Here is a 21,214-nt window from a genome sequence, read left to right as displayed (position 1 = left end):
TATGAATGATGATAATGTTTGCGTTCCTCCATGGTTCCGGTACCGTCGATGACACCAGGCACTGTGTATACAGGGTGGCCAGTTTTCCTAGCACGATATCCCCCCCGCCCTTCAACAAATCTATAGTTATCTGATCATCTCCAGGTACTTTCCGTCTTTTCATAGTTTCTATTGCTTTCTTAACCTCGTCTTCGTAACTGGTGGAACGTCTCACTGTTTTCCCTACTCCCAATCTCACTGCGATCCTGACTATTTTGGCTACTAGTTCAGTACAAAACTCCTCGGCTACTATGACTATCTCGTCCGTATTCGTGATGACGTTGCCCACTTTGTTCCTTAGCGCCTACATCTGATTTTCGCCTATGCCCAATTGTTTCTTCACCGCTTTTAGGCTTCCCTGTCCTTTACAGCATGCTCAATTTTCTCCATGTTATACTTCCTTATATCAGCCACTTTGCGCTTATTGCTTAGTTTTGACATCTCGGCCAATTCTATCGGGTCTCTTTGATTGGAAGCTTTCATGCTCTGGCGTTTCTTAAACAAATCTTCCGTCTCTTTAGACAGCCTACCGGTATTCTCTCGAACTATCCTACCGCCTACTTCTAGAGCACTATCAGTAATAATATCTCTGAAACTATTGTTTATTGCTTCTAGGGTAATGTCGCCATTCTCGGTACGAGCTGAATATCTATTCTGTAGCGAGATTCTGAATTCTTCTGCGCTCCCCCTCACCGCTAATTCGTTGATGAACTGCTTTGTTACTAATCTGTTGCGTTCCTTCTTCAGATTTAGACTAATTCGGAGCCTCACCATCCTATGGTCACTGCATCGCACTTTCCCGATAACCTCCACATCTTGGATAATGGCGGGGCTGAACACAGTATGAAGTAAATTTCATTTTTAGCATCCCCGTTAGGACATTTCCATGACCATTTCCGGTTCTTCCCTTTGCTGAAGAGGGTATTCATGATTCTTTAGTTATTGCGCTCTGCAATCTCAACTAGTAACTCCCCCTGCTATTCCTAGAACCAATGCCATAGTCACATGGTCTCCTGCCTACTTTTTCCCTACCTTGTCATTGAAGTTCAGGTTAAACCGCTTATTAAGCCTAATTACGATGTCTGCCACCCTCTCATAAATATTATCAATTCATCTATATTACCAGGTATATACTTATTGACAAGGAAACCTACTCATAGTTTTCGCCTCTCCGGTAAACCTCGATCAGTTCAATTCAGTCGTTCAGTCGTGTCCGACTCTTCGTGACCCTATGGACCATGTCACGCCATGCTTACCGGTCTTTCACCATCTTCCTAACATCACATAACTTCATCCGCAGTGCCTCGAGGATGCCATCTAACCATCGCGCTCGCTGCCTACCCCTTCTACGGCGACCCTCAACCTTTCCCAACATCAAATCTTTCTCCAGCGACTCCTCTCTTCTCATCAGATGACCAAAGAAGCTGAGCTTTAACTTTAGAATTTGACCCTCCAATGAGCAGTCAGGGTTTATGTTCGACAATATCGACTGATTTGATCTTCTGGCAGTCCAAGGAACTCTCAAGAGTCTTCGCCAGCACCACAATTCAAATGCGTCGATTCTTCGGCGGTCAGCCTTTTTCACAGTCCAACTCTCGCATCCATACATCACAACTGGAAAGACCATAGCACGAGTTATACGGATCTTGGTTGGCAGACTATTGCCTCTGCTTTTTACTAGGCGGTCAAGGCTAACCATTGCTCTCTTTCCCAGAAGCAGGCGTCTCCTAATTTCATGGCTGCAGTCTCCTTCCGAGGTAATCTTGAAGCCCAAGAAGAGAAAATCTGTCACAGCTTCCACTTTTTGTCCATTGATGCTCCAGGACTTGATAGGCCAAGACGCCATGATCTTTGTCTTTTTAATGTTCAGTTTAAACCCAAACTTCTCACTCTCTTCTTGTACGCGCATCAGAAGTCTCTTGAGTTCCACTTCACTTTCTGCCATTAAAGTGGTATCATCTGCATATCTAAGGTTGTTGATACGTTTTCCAGCAATCTTCACTGCAGCTGAAGACTCGTCCAGACCGGCCTTCCTCATGATGCACTCTGCATATACGTTAAATAGGCAGGGCGACAGTATGCAGCCTTGCCTCACTCCTTTCTAAATCGGAAACCAATCAGTAAGACCATGCCCAGTTCTGACTGTGGCCTCTTGCCCTTCATACAGGTTCCTGAGGAGACAGATGAGGTGAATTGGAACTCCCATCTCTTGGAGAGCTTGCCACAATCTGCTGAGATCTACGCAGTCAAACGCTTTTGCATAATCAATAAAGCAGAAGTAGATGGGTTTCTAGAACTCTCTTGCTTTTTCCATGATCCAGCGAAGGTTGGCAATTTGGTCTCTAGTTCCTCTGCCCTTGCGAAACCCAGCTTGCACGTCCGGAAGCTCCCGATCCACATACTGCTGCAGCCTTCCTTGCAGGATTTTCAACATCACCTTGCTAGCATGCGAAATAAGCGCGATCGTGCGGTAGTTGGAACAATCTTTGTATCTGCCTTTCTTTGGGATGGGGATGTAAACTGACCTCCTCCAATCCTGTGGCCACTGCAGGTTTGTCCAAATCTTCTGACATAATGTATGCAGAATGTTAACAGCGTCATGGTTGAGGTTTTGAAGCAACTCAGCTGGAATGCCATCAATTATGCTAGCTTTATTTTTAGCAAGGCTGGCTAAGGCCCATTCAACTTCACTCTTCAGGATGCCCGGCTCGAGATCAGTAATCATAACTGTCTTATGTTAGGTTTGCACTTTCGGGTCCTTCGTGTACAGTTCTTCTGTGTATTCCTGCCACCTCTTCTTTATCTCTGAGACTTCAATGAGGTCCTTGCCTCGTTTGTCCTTTATCACGCCCAGCTTAGCACAGAAGCTTCCTTTGATATCTTTGATTTTCTTATACAGAGCTCTTGTGTTCCTTAATTGGCTGTTGTCCTCAACTGCTTGGCACTGTATGTTCAGGAAGGCATTCTTATCTCTCCTTGCCATTTTCTGAAAATCCGCATTGAGAACCTTGTATATTTCTCTTTCCCCCATAACTTTTGCCATCCTCCTTTCCTCAGCTATTTCCAAAGCCTCCTCAGATAACCAGTTTGCTTTCTTGCATTTCTTTTGCTTTGGAACTACCTTAGTAGCAACTTTTTGTATTATATCACGAACATCGGTCCACATCTCTTCGGGCTCTCTGTCTTCTAGATCTAATTCTTCAAATCGATTCCTCACTTCCACAGCATATTCTAATGGAATTTGATCCAGATCATACCTGAAAGGCCTTCTAGTTTTCTGCGTTTTCCTCAATCGAAGCTTAATTTTGGCAACAAGAAGCTGATGATCGGTGCCACAATCGGCCCCAGGCCTTGTTTTTACTGCTTGTATAGCGCTTCTCCATCTCTGCCGGCAAAGAATATAATCGATCTGATTCCTGTACAGACCCTCCGGTGAAGTCCATGTGTACAGGCGCCTCTTGTGTTGTTGAAAATGAGTATTCGCTATGGTCAGGTTGTTTTCTTGACAAAACTCTACTAGCCTCTGCCCAGCTTCATTTGGCTCGCCAAGACCGAACTTCCCTACAATTCCGGATATTTCTTCACTCCAGACCTTAGCATTCCAGTCTCCTATGAGAAAAACGACGTCTGATGATGGGGTGCGGTCTAAAAGGCATTGTAGGTCTGCATAAAATCTCTCAGCGTCAGCTTCTTCAGCAGTAGTGGTCGGTGCATAGACTTGCATAACTATTATGTTGAAAGGGTGACCTTGGATCCGAAGTGAAATCATTTGGTCGTTTTCGGGGTTGTACCGTAGCACTGCTTTACCCATTCTTCTGTTTACTATGAGAGCGACCCCATTCCTTGTCTTGGATTCGTGCCCACAATAAAAGACATAATGGTCGCCGGAGTTAAATTCCCCCATTCCGGTCCACTTGAGCTCGCTGATACCCAAGATATCAATGTTCAATCTGTTCATTTCTCGCTTGACGACATCCAGTTTACCTTGCGTCATAGATCTTACATTCCATGCTGCTATTTGATATATCTCCTTGCAACATCGGACTTTCCGGTCGCTTCCCGACACATCCACAACTGAGCGTCCTTTTGGCTTTAGCCCAGTCGCTTCATTCGTCCTGGAGCTACTAGGAATCGTCCTTTGTTCATCCCCAGTAACATGTGGGACGCCTTCCAACCCGAGGGCTCATCTTCCGGCGCCATATCTTTAATGGTATTGTGACTGGCCATAGGGTTTTCTTGGCAGGAAATACTGGAGTGGGTTGCCATTACCTTCTCCAGTGAATCACATTTTGTCAGAACTCTCTGCCGTGACCTGTCTATCTTGGTTGGCCCTACACAGCAGAGCTTACGACTTCATCGAGTTTCGCAAGCCCCTCCGCCACGACAAGGCAGTGATCCATGAAGGGGAAGAAGAGTTTAGCTCGACAAACCTCGATACCACAGTACAATGCCCACCCTTCAGTGCAGTATATGCCACTATCGGCCTCCTAACCTCACTAAGCCCTATGACATCCCATTTCATACCCTCTACTGCCTCTAACAGCATTGCTAAACTAGCTTCACTAGCTAGGGTTCTAGCTTTAAACGTTGCCAGGGTTTGTTTCCAATGACGGCCTGTCCAGTGGAGCCAGGGATTCTTAGCACCCCCTGCGGCGTCACAGGTCTGACGGCCGCCGTGGTCAGTTGTTCCGCAGCCGCTGGTGACTGAGGGCCGGGGTTTGATAGGACTAATCATGGGAGGTTGCGGCCAATTACTGCACCAAAGTGGCCAACTCCTGTTCTGGTGTGGGAGTGCGTAGCCGGAGGTGTTCACCGTTATCAGGTCGCACCCCAAACCTGTTTATGCAATTCCATCAACACGCGGATTTTCGTTTATTCGGTGGAGAATGGCGCGGCACCGGGATTTGAACCCCGGTCCTCTTGCATGCGAGGCGGATGTTCTACCGCTACGCCACCGCTACAGCACTGAGAAATTTCAGTCACTGCTTATTTCATGGGAAAACGTCACATGCCCTTTATAGCCAATTAAGGCCAATTGATAAGAAAATTTCGCTCAACATTTCTGCAGCAGAGTAGACACTGATGTCATTTCTGATAGCTATTGCATAATCTTGTTCTTTCGTTTGCCGCGGCGCCAAATCATTGTCTGCTGTTTTCTGTGTTTTGTGCATCCATATTATGGTTGTTGCTTTATAACATTTCTGGGCTAGTGTGGGGCATAGAGGAAGCCACTTGCATTAAAGGCAGAGACTGCAACCATGCCAGACGGGCTGCCGAGACATCGAACGTGAAGCCAGACGAGCCCACCGCCGAGAAGCTTACTAAGTGCTGAATCGAGCTCAGATCGAAGCAGCAGCAAAAAATACGGCACCGGCCGATGGCTAATGATCTTGACTTGGTTCAAATAGAGCTGAACCTCTGCAATTTTTTAATCTTTCATTGCAAAGGCTTCAAGAATTTGCCTCAAGTGATTCCAGGTAGCCCTTATACACTGCAAGAGGCAAGCTGTGGTGCGTATTTTCGTCACACAATGCTCTCGTTGTTTTCCTTTTAACCTGATATCATGAAACGCGCCCTGCGGCAGCACCTGCACTTTGTCATATCATGTGGCCTTGTGATGTCACTGTGACCTGACGGACAGTCATTGCAGTGCTGCATCACCTTCCTGCCGCTTGTTAGATACATGCCCAAATTATTCCATAGTTTCCAGATTTTCTGGAGTATGCGACACATTTTTGTTGTTGCAAAAATCAATATTGCAGCATTTCATGTCTTGTCGCTTATCCGGCAGCAAGACACATTTGTTGCCGAGATATTTCGATTTGAAGTTGAAGAGGTATTTGTTCCTTCCAAGACAATCAGACTCAAGAAAATTACACAAACGATGGGTAAACACAGACTCCATGCTTGTTGATGTACAGCGAGCAGTGCAAACTAGCAGCAGCTGAAATTAAAACGAACATTTTGCTGAAGCTGTCGCTTTGTTTGCACCAGCCATAGATCCTCAGCTCGACTGCAAATGCTCTCGCAGTGAATGCCGTTCTGCACTTTTTGACCTTGGCAGCCAAAGAGCATGCGTTGCTTTTTAGAGCTGAGTTGACCCGACTACGCGTGGACCACGTCCGGGAGCGCAGAGCGTCGGCGCTTTTTAAATCTATTAAGAACGACCTCATAGATTAGGTCCCCAACTTGTCTTACCACTTTATACGGGCCAAAGTAACGACACAGGAGTTTCTCGTTGAGGCCTCGTCGACGTACAGGAGCCCAAACCCAGACACGGTCTCCAGCTGTGTACCGGGCGTCACGGTGTCGGCGGTTGTATCGTTGGGCATCGCGGCGTTGCTGATTCTGAATTCGCTGCCTGGCCAGCTGACGGGCCTCTTCGGCGAGGTGCAGGTAGGTGTGAACATCTGCTTGTCTGCTGTTGTCGTCTAGATGTGGTAACGTGACATCAAGCATCGTGGTCACCTAACGGCCATGGACCAGACGGAAAGGTGCCATGTTCGTTGTTTCCTGGACCGCCGTATTGTATGCAAATGTAACGTGTGGTAGCACTTCATCCCACGTTTTGAGCTCTACGTCGACGTATATTGAGAGCATGTCAGCGAGTGTTTTGTTCAAGCGTTCGGTCAAACCGTTCATTTGAGGATGGTAAAGTGTCGCCTTCCTGTGTTCAGTATGACTGTGAATCATAATGGGCTGCAGCAGTCGGGCTGTAAATGCGGCTCCTCTGTCAGTCTCCGGTGCGCCATAATGCAGGACAACGCAATTGATGAAAAACTTTGCAACCTCTAAAGCAGTACTGTTGGGTAGAGCGGAGGTTTCCGCGTATCGTGTAAGGTAATCCGTAGCAATGATGACCCACTGGTTACCGGAGTGTGAAAGGGGAAATGGTCCAAGCTTGTCCATGCCAATCTGCTGGAAAGGCCTCAATGGTGGGTCTATCGGCTTCGAGAATCCGGTGAGCTTAGTCGGCGGCGTCTTACGACGCTGACAGCTGCGACACGTTTTCACCTAGTGTGAAACGTCTGAGTTATGTCGAGGCCAGTAGTACTTTTCCTTGAGCCTTGCAAGCGTGCGGATCACTCCCAAATGTTCAGAAGTTGGTTCATCGTGGCAAGCTTGTAAAATTTCATCACATAGACACATAGGTACAACAATCAGGAACGGCGTTTGGCTGGCGGAAAAGGTTTTCTTCATGAGAACACCATCGCGCACACATAACGATGACAGAGCACACTTGAAAGCTCTCAGAGCGGTTTTACATGCACCGTTTAGATATTCCATGATGTGACGAAGTTGGGGATCGGCAGACTGTCTTTCAGCGAGGCACTCTGTGCTGTTGGCCTGAACACATACTGAACACAGGCACAGTATGGCATCATGAGGAATTTCATCTGCGGGGGGATCTACAGGGGCTCGCGAGAGGCAGTCGGCGTCCGAATGCAGGCGGCCACACTTGTACGTGACAGTTATGTCGAATTCCTGTAGTCGGAGACTTCATCTTACAAGACGGGCTGCAGGGTCCTTCAGGGTTAAAAGCCAACATAGGGAATGGTGGTCAGTAAATAGTTTGAACGGTTTCCCATAAAGGTACACACTAAATAATTTCTCACCCTTAAGGGGGCAAAAAAGGGTGCGCCGCGAACTTGCACCCCATAACGCACCCTTAGAACACCCTATTTGGCAGTCATCATCATCATCATCAGCCTGACTATACTCACTGCAGGGCGAAGGCCTCTCCCATATTTCTCCTCTTAACCCGGTTCTGTACTAGCTGCATCCACTTGACCCCTGCGAATTTCTTAACCTCGTCCGCCCACCTAACTTTCTGCCGCCCTGTGCTACGCTTTCCTTCCCTTGGAATCCAGTTTGTTACCCTCAGCGACCATCGGTTATCTTCTCTTCGCACTACATGTCCTGCTCATGTCCATTTCTTCTTCTTAATTTCCACTAGAATGTCGGTAACTTGAGTTATTTCTCTGACCCACACTGCACGCTTCCTATCTCTTAATGTTACCCCTACCATGTTTCGTTCCATAGCCCTTTGAGTTGTCCTCAACTTAAGTAGAACTGTCTTGCTTAGCCTCCACGTTTCAGCCCCATAGGTGAGTACAGGCAAGATGCAAGTGTTGTATACTTTCCTCTTGAGCGATACCGGTAAGCTGCTAGTCATAATCTGCGAGTGCTTGCCAAATGCGCTCCATCCAAATCTTATTCTTCTGGTTATTTCCTTTTCATGGTCCGGATCTGCGGTTACTACCTGTCTTAAATAGACATATTCGCCTACTACTTCCAGTACTTCGCTACCTAATGTAAGCTGCTGTTCCGTCCCGAGGCTGTTGAACATTATCTTAGTCTTCTGCATATTCATTTTCAAGCCTACCTTTCTGCTTTTCCTGTCTAGGTGACCAATCATTATTGGCAGTTCATCCCCCGAGTTGCTTAGCAAGGCAATGTCATCAGCAAATCGCAGATTACTGAGATAGTCTCCATCTACCCTTATCCCTAACTGCTCCCATTCCAAGTGTCTGAATACTTCCTCTAAGCAAGCCCTGAATAGTGCTGGGGAGATTGTGTCCCCTTGCCTAACACCTTTCTTTATGGGAATTTTGTTACTTTCTTTATGCAGAGCTATGGTTGCTGTGCAGCCACTATATATATCTTCCAGCACTTTCACGTACGGCTCGTCTACCCCCTGATTTCGCAACGCCTGCATCACCGCCGAGGTTTCAACTGAGTCAAATGCTTTTTCGTAATCAATGAATGCTATGTATAAGGGCTGGTTATATTCATAGCATTTTTCTATCACCTGATTGATGGTATGGATATGATCGATAGTAGAGTACCGTTTCCGAAACCCTGCTTGATCCTTTGCTTGATTGCAGTCTAAGGTTGTCCTGATTCTATTAGCGATTACCTTAGTAAATACCTTATACGTAAAAGCCAGTGAGCTGATTGGTCTGTCATTTTTAAGGTCCTTAGAGTCCCCTTTCTTATGAATGAGGATAATGTTTCCATTATTCCATGATTACGGTACCGTCGATGACACCAGGCACTGAGTAAACAGGGTGGCCAGTTTTTCTAGCACAAGATCCCTCCCCCCCCCCCCCCCGTCCTTCAGCAAATCTGTAGTTATCTGATCCTCTCCAGCTGATTTCCCCCTTTTCATAGTTCCTAGTGCTTTCTTGACCTCCTCCTTCGTCACTGGTGGAACGTCTGACTGTTCTTCCCTACCGCCAGTCTCAATACGGTCCTGACTACCTTGGCTACTCTAGAGATGTCTATAGAACTCCTCGGCTACTTTGACTCTTTTGTCCATATTTGTGATGACGTTGCCCGCCTTGTCCCTTATCGCATACATCTGGTTTTTGCGTATACCTAATTTCTTCTTTACCGCTTTAAGGCTTCCCCGGTTCTTTACAGCATGCTCTATTTTCTCCATGTTATACTTCTTTATATCGGCCACCTTGCGCTTATTGATTAGCTTTGATATCTCGGCCAATTCGATCTGGTCTGTTGGATAGGAAGCTTTCATACTCTGGCGTTTCTTAATCAAATCTTTCGTCTCCTTATACAGCTTACCGGTATCCTCTCACACTGTCTTACCGCCTACTTCTACCGCGCACTCAGTAATGATATCTCTGAAATTATAGTTCCTTGCTTCTAGGGTAATGTCGCCATCCTCGTTTAGAGCTGAATACCTATTCTGTAGCGAGATCTTGAAATATTCTGCCCTCCCCCTCACCACTAATTTGTTGACGGGTTTCTTTCTTACTAACCTGTTGCGTTCCTTCTTCAGATTTAGGCTAATTAGGGACCTCACCATCCTGTGGTAACTGCATCGCACTTTCCCGATTACCTCTACATCTTGCATAATGGCGGGGGTTGAACACATTATGAACTCGATTTCATTTTCAGTCTCCCCGTTAGGACTTTTCCATGTCTATTTCCGGTTCTTCCGTTTGCGGAAGGAAGTATTCATGATTCGTAAGTTATTGCGCTCTGCAAACTCAACTAGTAACTCCCCACAGCTATTCCTAGAACCAATGCCATAGTCACCTAATGCCTTGTCCCCTGCCTGCTTTTTCCCTACCTTGGCATTGAAGTCGCCCATTAGTACAGTATACTGCGTCTTTACTTTTTGAATTGCCGATTCTACCTCTTCGTAGAAGCTTTCAACTCCCTGGTCATCATAGGCCAGTACAACCTTCAGTTTATACCGCTTATTAGGCCTAATTACGATGCCTGCAACCCTCTCATTAATACTATAGAATTCATCTATATTACCCGCTATATACTTATTGACAAGGAAACCTACTCCTAGTTGTCGCCTCTCTGGTAAACCTCGATAACACAGTACATGCCCATCCTTCAGTACTGTAAATGCCTCATTTGGCCTCCTAACCTCACTAAGCCCTATGACATCCCATTTCATGCCCTCTAGTTACTCTAACAGCACTGCTAAACTAGCTTCACTAGCTAGGGTTCTAGCATTAAACGTTGCCAGGGTCCTTTTCCAATGGCGGCCTGTCTAGCGGAGCCAGGAATTCTTAGCACCCCCTGCGGCATCACAGGTCTGACCGCAGCCGTGGTCAGTGGTTCCGCAGCCGCTGGTGACTGAAGGCCGGGGTTTTGTGGAGCTTATAATGAGAGGTTGCGGCAAATTACTGCACCAGGGTGGCCAACTCGTGTTCTGGTGAGGGAGTGCGTTGCCCGAGGTGTTCACCGGCATCAGGTCGCATCCCAAACCTGTTTATGCAATTCCATCGACACGCAGATTTTTTTTTCTTCCGGTGGAGAATTGCGCGGCACCGGGATTTGAACCACGGTCCTCTTGCATGCGAGGCGGATGTTCTACCGGTACGCCACACAGTCACTTTTTGAACATGTATCCCCTTTACACAAGCAGTGGTCGGGCCCATGCAGCTAGTTCAAATTACCCCAGTTCCAAATTAACGGGAGTCAAAACTTTGGCAGTATCTCACCTTTAAGGGTGCGACAAAGGGTGCGCCACAAATTTGCAGCTTATTTCGTGGAAGCACCCTACGGTAAGGGTGCACATGAGGGCACCTACCAGAAGGGTGCGAACGACGACGCAGAAAGGGCGCGGCAACAAATCTGTGCTGAAAGCATAGTATATATTCTAATGCTGTACTCATCACGAAGCGGTATTGTAATATGTTTCGCGAAAAAAATAAAATAGTAAAATTGACACAACGACGGGAACCAGAGAAAATATTGAATGTTTGAATAGGATATTTATTTTCTCAGCAAAGCTGTATTTCGTTCAATTTTTTTTTCAAATGCATTGCAATTAGCATGCACATATTCACATAAGCATTTGCAGTAGCTAAATGCAATCGATACTTTTTAGAGAGTGCATAAAAACTGTACTGATTATAAAATTGACCGTAGTGTGAGAAATGTCTTAGGGAGAATGGAAATAATAATAGATAACATTGGAGGGATGTTGCATTCATTCCAGAAAATGTGAGGTTTTTGAGTTCTTAGATTTGGGCGAGAATGAACAATGAATGAACCACAGCTTGGAGGGTGATACGACACAATGAATGAAGCTACTCTTAAAATTAAGTCAGGTGACTGATATGTATAATTACGTGTTTGTACATTTACTGTTGCAACTGTCAGGCGCATGTGCGTACCGGGCCCTCCACTTCCAAACATGGTTTGATATTGCCTTAATTCAACTGGGTATGGGCATTCTGCGAAGTTCTCGGTAATACACGTTTGCCACCGATAATGTCACATGTAATCGGAACATTGAGTGCGTACACGCAGAGAGCTTGCAGCCTGTGCATCTTAGCATGGCGCCTCTTCGAATTACGCATTTCATAGATGTTTTTAAAGTACCGCATTCGATTTCATTACACCACATTCAATACAGCCCTTTTAAAACGCGCAGCCCTAATTAGAAAGGAGAAAGAGAGAATGCTTTCTGCGTCGTCTGATCTTTCTCGGGACATCTAACAGGCAGCGTTGTCAGCCCCGTACTGTCTCGTACACTGCTCCGCACAACGGACTTCCAACTCGGGTTCCAACTCTGCCGCTTCATTTGTCATGCTGTCGATCACAAATTTGAGACAGTTGCCTCGTTTTTGAAACTGCTGATGTTCTATGACAAATTTCATGCGTACTTTGTTCGGCTTCGCTGAACCATCACTGAAAAGTGAGAATGGTATTAATGCTGCAATCTGAACTCACACGTAAAATTTTCAAACTCAGTGCAAAGCAGGCAGCAGGTCGTTATTCGACATTATCCGCAACTGGCAATTTCCTGGATATTTCTCTGGTTTGTACTGTCGCCAATATGCCTTTATGTCAAATACATCACTAGAAAAACCAATAAACTCAGAATACACTCAAGCTTCCTTTTTTTTTGTAACGAAACTGAAACCGAAACAAACTTTCTGTTACTCTATGCTTTCACCCTTTCACCGACAGGCGGCCGGCGGTAGTTTCCCAGGCTACCTTGCTATCGCCAATATATCTAGTGAAGCAGCGCAACAGCGCAAGGCCAGAGGAAGAAATGGACAAACACAGCGCTGAACTGACAACAAATGTTTATTCCGGATGCTAAGCATAAATATATATACTTTAGCACAATCGAAAAAACAAGGAAACAGAGAGGAGCGGAAAGAATCAACCCAGTCACTGTGCGCATGCAACAGCTTCTCCGTGTACAACGATTATACGATATGAAATAGTTATGCTCTTTCGACGAGGTGGCTATGGAAGGAGTTCTGATACAATTATCACCCAGCTTCATGATTTCAGATGCTTCGATAAACTCTCGTGTAAGTTTATCCTTGTGCGTAACTACTTGGCTGTTTTTGAATACTGGGAAACATGAACAATCACGACAGTGAGTACCTATGTAGCAGGCCGCGTTCTTAACGTTGTTTCCATGCTCCCTAAGTCTATCATTTATACAACAGCCAGTTTGGCCAATGTATGAACCACCACACGTCAACGGGACTGAATACACCACGTTTTCTTGACATGATACATACTTCATCTTGTGGTTTTTCTTGCATTCATGACCAGATTCTGATCTTTTATCTGGGCCATTTACCCTCGCACACAAGCCATTCAGTCTTACGGGTGCCGAAAAAACAACATCAACTCCAGCCTTTCTATCTATTCTCTTCAAATTGTGGGATACAACATGGACATAGTGTATTACTGCCAGATTTCGTTCGGAATGAGGGATATCGTTGCCCCCCCCCCCCTTTTTAGCTTTTTCGAAATCCGTCCTGCTTCTGACGCCAGAATATGAAGTGGGTATTTTGCGTCTGCATGTCTATCAACCTGATTAGAGAAATTATAATCAATCTTGTGTGGACAGGATTTTTTCATGGCATTTTGAAAGCATGACGCCACAATGCCTCTTTTCACGAGCTTCGAATGGGCTGAGCTATAGGGAAGTAAAGGTTTTTACTCCTAGGTTCAAAAGCCATGGAAGTCTGAAAAATATAAGGTTAGATCAAGGAACTTAATGCGATCGTTCACAGCCACTTCATGCGTAATTTCCAGCGGCGAAAGCACTTCAGATAATATCGCGCACAAGTCATTCACTTCTGAAGCGAACCTAGCCGGGTCACAGTCTAATAAAATAAGGTAATCATCAACATATCGGAACGCTCTTGCAACTGTAGAGCTAATGAGCGAATGCTCGAGTGTCCGGTCAAGCTTGGCAAGAAAAATGTCGCTTAGTACTGGGGCGATGCAAGATCCTATGCAGATCCCATTCTTTGGGATCTGCAAGAATGGGATCTGCAAAAGAATACGCTGAAGTTCACGTAGCGGATTAACTGATGTCTAAAAATATTATTGAGCGATCCTGTATGGTCATAGTCCATTTTCCTTTGCTGCCGTTAAACTGCATAATTTACAAAGCACTATTTTGAGTTCTTACTATGCCCAATCGGTGTTAATTTCCCGCATCAGGATTTTACATTTGAATCGCAATATGAGCTGTTTTTATCGTGAGGGTCTTGTATCCGCTTGCCTGGAAATAAATTCTTGCATTTAGATTGTGATGCTTATCTTGTGGTTTGTACACTTGCTTTCATTGGTTTAGATTTTGTGTTGTCGTCGGTTGGGGAATAAAATGAATGGATATCTGCAGGTGGTGCTTCTGCATTCAAGTAGAAGCTGGAAGCTTGTATTCTAGGCCAAACAGCATGCAGTAAGGTATTGTGACAATATTGTTGTTTCTTGTTCTGGCCAAATGTTTAGTTTCTATGCTCTTTTTCCTTACATCTACTGCATGGAGCAGTTCTAAGAACCTGGCTCCCATGTTTCAGTACTGTAATTATTTGCTCGTTACAATGGCCATATTGTAGGCAGTGAGTTTTTTTTTTCTGTTGCGTATGCTTTTGAATCCAATTTCTTTTTTTTTTTTTTCATACTGCGCTTGCTTTGGGCTCAGGTTGATCGCAGACGTGGCTTCAAATTGAGCTCTTCTGGAGCTGCCTTCGCACGACTCAAGCTGAGGAGTTTGTAGACAGTAAAACATTGTTTTATGAGTTTTGTGAGCAAGATGAGATATTTTAAAATTGTTAAACCGCTTTAGATATAGAAAAAAAGAATGCACATTATTTGGAATTTTCTCGTGTTAACTGGAGGAATATGGGAGAGGCCTTCGCCCTGCAGTGGGTATAGTCCTAAGGATGAAGTTTATTACTTTTTTCAGTCCCTAAATTTTGAAAATCTTGACCTCCTTGGTTTTGTGGCTCACATTATTTTTTCTTTTTTTTTTGTATGATAGCATGCCTTGCAATACAAAATGCTTATTTACAAAAATAGGTACACGCCAGATTTCTTGCTAGATTTCGTTTGGATCACATTCATACGGTCCAATATTCACACCTTCACACTTTTTTTGTTGCCAAAAGTAAGGTTTCCGGCCTGTTTAGTGGCTCCAAAATTTGAATTCGTGCTGCAAAAGGGAGTTTATTTTTTTCCTGCGAGATCCTCCAAATATACATTTTACAGCTACAAAACAATTTCGCTACTCCAAAAATTGCTAAGTTCAATTTCAGCTGTTGCATCCCTGCTTGTACAACTGGCAAACTCATCTCTTCATACATGGGAAAGTTCATTGAAAGAACACACAGAGGGGATGAGACAAGCACCAGTCCCACTCTGTCTTAGGCAAGTGTTCTTTCATGCAACTTCCCCAACTTGAGTAATTACACCTAAGCAAAATGTTCTACACAACCATGTTCACTCGTCTGAATATCATGGGTTCAGTATGCTAGATGTCGTCTGGTGTTTTTGAAGATTGCTAAAAAGGTGAACTGCGCAATGTTCAATCGACTAGCCCACAGCGACACCCTCATGGACATTAAAGAACATATTGACATTTAAATTTTATGCTGTTTTATGAACCTAGCAAATGAAATCTCATCAGTTGTTTTCCTTCCACAGTTTCTGCCAAGATATTCAAAAAAACAGCTTTCTTAAACACCAATTCTTCAACAGGCTTCTTTTTTTTTTTTAAGATCTGCATGATTTAGAACTCTGGAAATGCCTGTGTCATCTGGCACTCAGTGCATTGAAAAATGTCTGCTAAACGTTTGCAGGCATTGTGGCCAATACCATTTCTGACTTTTGTTTCTGAGACGCAAAAATCTACCTCATGTAAGAATTCGGCAAATGGAGCAAATTGTGTACAATGGTACATCAATATTTGTATAATGTGCTCCAGTTTCTTTTCGCACTCTTGTAGTATATTTCTGTCACTGCTTATTGAACAGAATATGTAATTGTTACTTTTATGTTTTTCAAAATACCTTTTGCCAAACTGATTGCACTTCAGGGCATGCCAGTGCCATTGTTACTGCCGATTACTCTTCTTTAATACGGGTTTGTCTACTTCACGTGTAGCTACTTTGGAGCTGCTATGTTACCACTCATCGCTGACAAGGACAAGGCGGCTGTAGCTGCAGGGCATGCTGTGGATCCAGCTTCAGACCATTTCTTGCCTGTCAACTGCCCTGCTGCTCACCCTCTGAGCTCTGGTATATTATGCAAGCCATCACCCTTCTGCCACTGCCTGGGACGTGCAACCAGAGTGCAAGAAGTCATGCAGTCACGCTTTTCAACTCAGGTTAGTAAACTTACACTTGTAAACAATTCTTAATTTTTCTATATCAGTTCTTTTGACAGTGACATTTGTTGCCGATTATCATAATTAATACATCTACATGGCATGTCAGTAGACGTCGAACTAAACCCTGGATCGCACATAGGAGCCTGCCTGCATTTTTTGGAATTTATCTGGAAAAGTTTATTGCAGTTGGAACTTACACAATACATCATCCTTGCTTAACTCACTCTTATTTCCTGCTCTAAGAGATATTGAAGATATGTTCGGCTGTTAGCTTTTTTGTGGTGGACACTAATATTGAGCCCTGCACTCTGGCACGTCTTTATTAATGAAGTGTTGCAGCTGAAACTTTTTTCTTTGTTATCCAGAACTACCTCTCGATTTATGCCTTAATTGGAAGCTCTAGACTTGTTAGTTCCTTCTCCATATTAAATTAGCAAAAATTCATAATTATCAAAATATGACAACTTTCACTCTAATTTGATAACTACCGCAGCCTGCATATTTATCAAATGCTCTTCAAAGCCATCCTAGGTAGATTATAAACGTCAGGTACTAAAATATATTTCACTATGTACACTTAAGATATAAAAGATATATATATATACCTGAACTAATGTTGCTATTCTATTGAAGCACTTAAAGCTATCCCTTATGGAGTAGGCATTCAAAGTCCGATTTAGTGTTACATTTTATCCCATGTAATATCCGGAGCCTTCTCAATGCTTGTAAAGTAGTTTCTACTTATTGGTAGTGTTGATGAATGCTTAAAATGGAATAAATTCGCTATTTCTGGAAATTTCATGGGAGAACAAGTGTCTGCTGAACTCTTTCTCTATCCTGCATTTCTTTTGTTGCAAGGAGCTGTGCTATTCAATCCAGTTCTTAATTATATTATTTAATTTCTCCGTTATAAAAGAAACTGACAATACTCTATTCTTGATGACCATTTTTCTAATGTGCACATAATTACAATCGTAAGCAAAACGCTTTGCAGCATGACAGTTTAGGTGAAATTTTACAATTCTTTAGAGCAGCAACCCGAATAAGAAGAGATGATGAGAATTCTTGTTGGCAGAGCCATCTAGACCAGAAAAAAAGCGAGCCAGCACGGAGCGAACCCACCGTCCACCTAAACTGCAGGTTGCGTACGCTTTGCAAGTTAGGTGGACGGCGGGTTCGCTCCGTGTTGTCTGGCCTTTTATTTCTGGGCTATATGGCTCTGTCGACAAGAATGCATGTCTTCTCGGCTCATTCGCGCGCTGCTATAATAAAATATAAACTTTTAGCTATACTATCATGCTTCAAAGTGCTTTGTTATGATTGCAACTATGTGCCCATTAGAAAAATAGTATTCAAGAATAGAGTATTGTCAACTTTTGTCATAACGGAGAAATGAAATAATATAATTGAGACCTAGATTGAATAGCAGAGCTCTTTGCAACAAAAGAAATGCAGGATAGAGATAGATCAACAGACACTTGTGTTCTCCCTCGAAATTGCCAGAAATAGCGAATTTATTTTATTTTAAGCATTCATCAACACTACCAACAAGTAGAAAACTGCTTTACGAGCATTGATAAGGCAATGGATATTACATGAGGTAAAATGTACCTAAATTCAGCAAATACTAAATCGGACTTCTGATGCCTACTCTTTATGGGGAAGCCATAAGCACTTCTATAGAGAAACAACGTGTGTTATGTAGTTTATTTATTTTTATATCTTTAGTTTACATATTGCAATTATTTCAGAACCTGAGGTTTATGAAGTAATTTTGGTTGTTTTTATGCGACTTTGATAACAAGGGAGATGCTGTAGTTCTTTAACTTGGAGTCAAAGTTGTGCTTTTTTTATAATTTTGAATTTTGGCCGGTTTTAAGATAATATGGAGGAAGAACAAACGAGCCTAGAGCTTCAAATTTTCTTAGTAATAGAGAACTTGTTTGGATAATACGAAGTTTATTTGCAACACTTTATTAAGTCGTGCCAGAATGTAGGGATGAATATTGACAGTTTTCAAAAGCAGTGCTCAGTTTTGCAATTAAGTGTGTAAATTTCTTAACCAATTCAAGTACTTAAGCATTTCTAGATGGCTCTTGAATATTTAACTGCAGCTGTATTAGCTGTTCCTTTCTAGAAACATGACAGCATTGAACCTGCTTTAGATGTCGAGTTATTATCTACCCCATACTGTAGTTTTCCCTGCTGCTGTCACTTTTTCATTTTGTTTTTCGACTGATGGGTCGGTCCATGCCAAGGTGATATAAAATAATACCCAAGCGAGCATTCTTCACTCCTAGTTCTCCCCTCTTTCCCTCACCTCCCTTCCTCAGTTTTCTTATTGGGAAGCAAAAGATTCTTTCTTCCCTGCCAGTGATGCTATGCTGTCCAGATGAATACGAGCCTCTTGTCAAACTTTTGGCTTGGCTTGCAAACTGAGGCTTTTTTGCGGCCCTTTTTCAATTCTCTTTCATGATATGTAGCCACCTGGTTCTTGTTCTACACTGGATCATCTTGCAACAAATAAGTAGTATGTAGATGTGCAGGTAATGGCCACACTTTATGGGCCATTACCACCCAAAAGGCAGTCTGTAATCCGAAAAACTAACCGTAGTCTTATTAATCTACATGCAAAGTAAAGCAATAAATAAAAACTGATCTAAATGCCTGAAAACATTCCATGGAGAGGTACTGAACGTCATTTGGTTCAGTGGCATTTTGTCTTCAGGGTTTGTTATCAGCTTTGCCATCACTAGTATTTCAAATTGTATTGTGCAGAAGAAAATATTTCCTTTAGAGCTATGGTGACAAAATAATGAGCAAGAGAAGCGCCAAAGAGCCTATGAACTGTTAGCAAAAGCGGGTGGCATACGTTATCTGCGGGTCAAGTAGTTTTCCTGTCATGCAACATGAAAAAACCGAAATTCTGCTTTCAAGTAAAGGTTAATTTTAAAATGTGCACTATTTACCCGCATACATATTTGCCAGCATTCCACCTGCACTCATGCAACCTTTCTGCTCTAGAACAAATATCCAGTGACATCTCTAAATAGCTTGCGGATTACTGATGGCAAGGTAATTGTGTCGTGTTCGTTTTCATCAACGTTTAATTTAAATTACAACCACATTGACGAGTAAATAGGCCACATTATCTCTCTGCCCGCACAGATCATTGTTTTAAAATTTTGGAATACCGTGCCAGAACTAACATGTATGCCAGTTCCTTTTTATTCGATCCATCAGTGAATGGAACCGGCTTTCAGGTCATCACGTGTGCTCCATAAATGAAGATGTGTTTTTTTCCACTCTGTAACCCCCCTGCTGTAGCGCCCTCGGGCTAAGCGGGGTAATCATTGAATAAAGAATAAAGAATTTGAAATAATTAGAAAAAGTGAGCTGCCAATTTAGAAATTGCAGTTATGCTGGCCTTTGCCAAAAACTTAAATTTGGCTTAAACAACTATTGCGTGCATAAATGTCAAACAAGCCATTTGTAAATTTAACATTCTTTGTATTACAATGAAATAATTGATAGCATTTCAGCAGCATTAAAAAGAGCGAGTTTGAAAAAATACCTCTTCAGCAATCCGTACCGATGCAATATTTATTGCTACCGCAGGACTCACGTTCCAGCTACTCCTGTCAGCATATACTCTGGGGAAAACATTGAAGATGTCGACCCCTGCATATCCAGGTGGACCGTGAAAAGCTGTTCTCTGTGACAAGTAAAGAGGACTGGCAGCTGTTTTGTCTACCAAGATGATCTTTAACACCTAGTATGACTGCCGGCTATTTAACTCTTGTTCTAGAACGCCTCTTGTTTCATTATGCATTCAAATATTTAAGTGCTAGGAGTTGTATGTAGTGCTGCTTTTTCATGAACTTTTTTTTTGTATATCTACACATTTTCTAGCCATTTTTGTTGGAGATATTGCAGTTCACTAAATAATTGATGCACTATTTTTCTCTGATATGAATTTACGTTGTGATATAAACTAGGATAAATTGCAAACATTCCTCCATCCTAAGTAATTTGAAATTTCCAAACCTATAAACCAACCAAATAGTTAGCTTATAGTATGAATAAACTTTACTACCAAAACTGTAGGTGTCATTTGTATGTGACTGAAGAACTTAAAATGTTGTCAGGTGTGTATTTGCATTTGCTGCACTCAATTTCACTTGAGTTTTCAGGAATTGCCTTGCCCTGTTATGTTCTTACTCAGCACACTTGTCCAAACAGGTGCCAAACATCTCCATGGCACGCAAAGATAGGCCTTCAAATGGAGCAGTATACATGTTTATTTCTGCCTCCACAAAATTGCATATACCTAGAACATTATATATATGGAAAATATTTATTTTTAGATACTTATAGGGTGCTACACGTGGACTCGTCCTGAATTAGAAGCCTGGGATTATTGTATATGCACAATAGAATTCTGCGGGCGCATATTCTTAGTTTGCATTCTTTTTGCCCACAATTTATTGGTACAAACACAGAAACTGCTCGTCAATGCTACAGAACAGACATCTCGGCAATGCTTTACCCAGTGCCGAGGAAAGTGAAAATGACACTTCGGACAGGTCAGGGGTGCATGAAAACTTATATTCAAAGCTTTAATGCATCCCTGACCTGTCCGAAATGTCATTTTCACTTTCTGCTGCGCTAAATAAAGCATTGCAGAGATGTGTGTTCGGTTGCCAGTCAGCATAGATGAGGAGTTTACCAATAAGTTTAGTTTGGCAATGCCAACTAAGAATATGGGCCAACAGAATTCTATATTTGTGTATACATTTTCCACCACGCATCGATCCGAGGCTTCTGCTTAATTTTGAATCTATGTGGAGCACCCTTTTAGCACCCATTTGGTTAGGGTGCGAAGGAAAAACTGCACCCTTAGACAAAGGTGCAACCACCGCACCCTCTAAAATGTTAATCTGGGCACTCTTCTTTAAGGGGGCGGTATCTGCACCCTATTCTTTGCACCCTATTGGTTGCACCCTTTAGGCAAGAAAGGGTGAGAGTCTGGGG

The sequence above is a fragment of the Amblyomma maculatum genome, unplaced genomic scaffold (genome assembly GCF_055883805.1).
Source record: "Amblyomma maculatum isolate TAMU_Amacu unplaced genomic scaffold, ASM5588380v1 scaffold_15, whole genome shotgun sequence".
NCBI classification, from domain to species: domain Eukaryota; kingdom Metazoa; phylum Arthropoda; class Arachnida; order Ixodida; family Ixodidae; genus Amblyomma; species Amblyomma maculatum.
Note: the sequence above shows the minus strand (reverse complement) of the source record.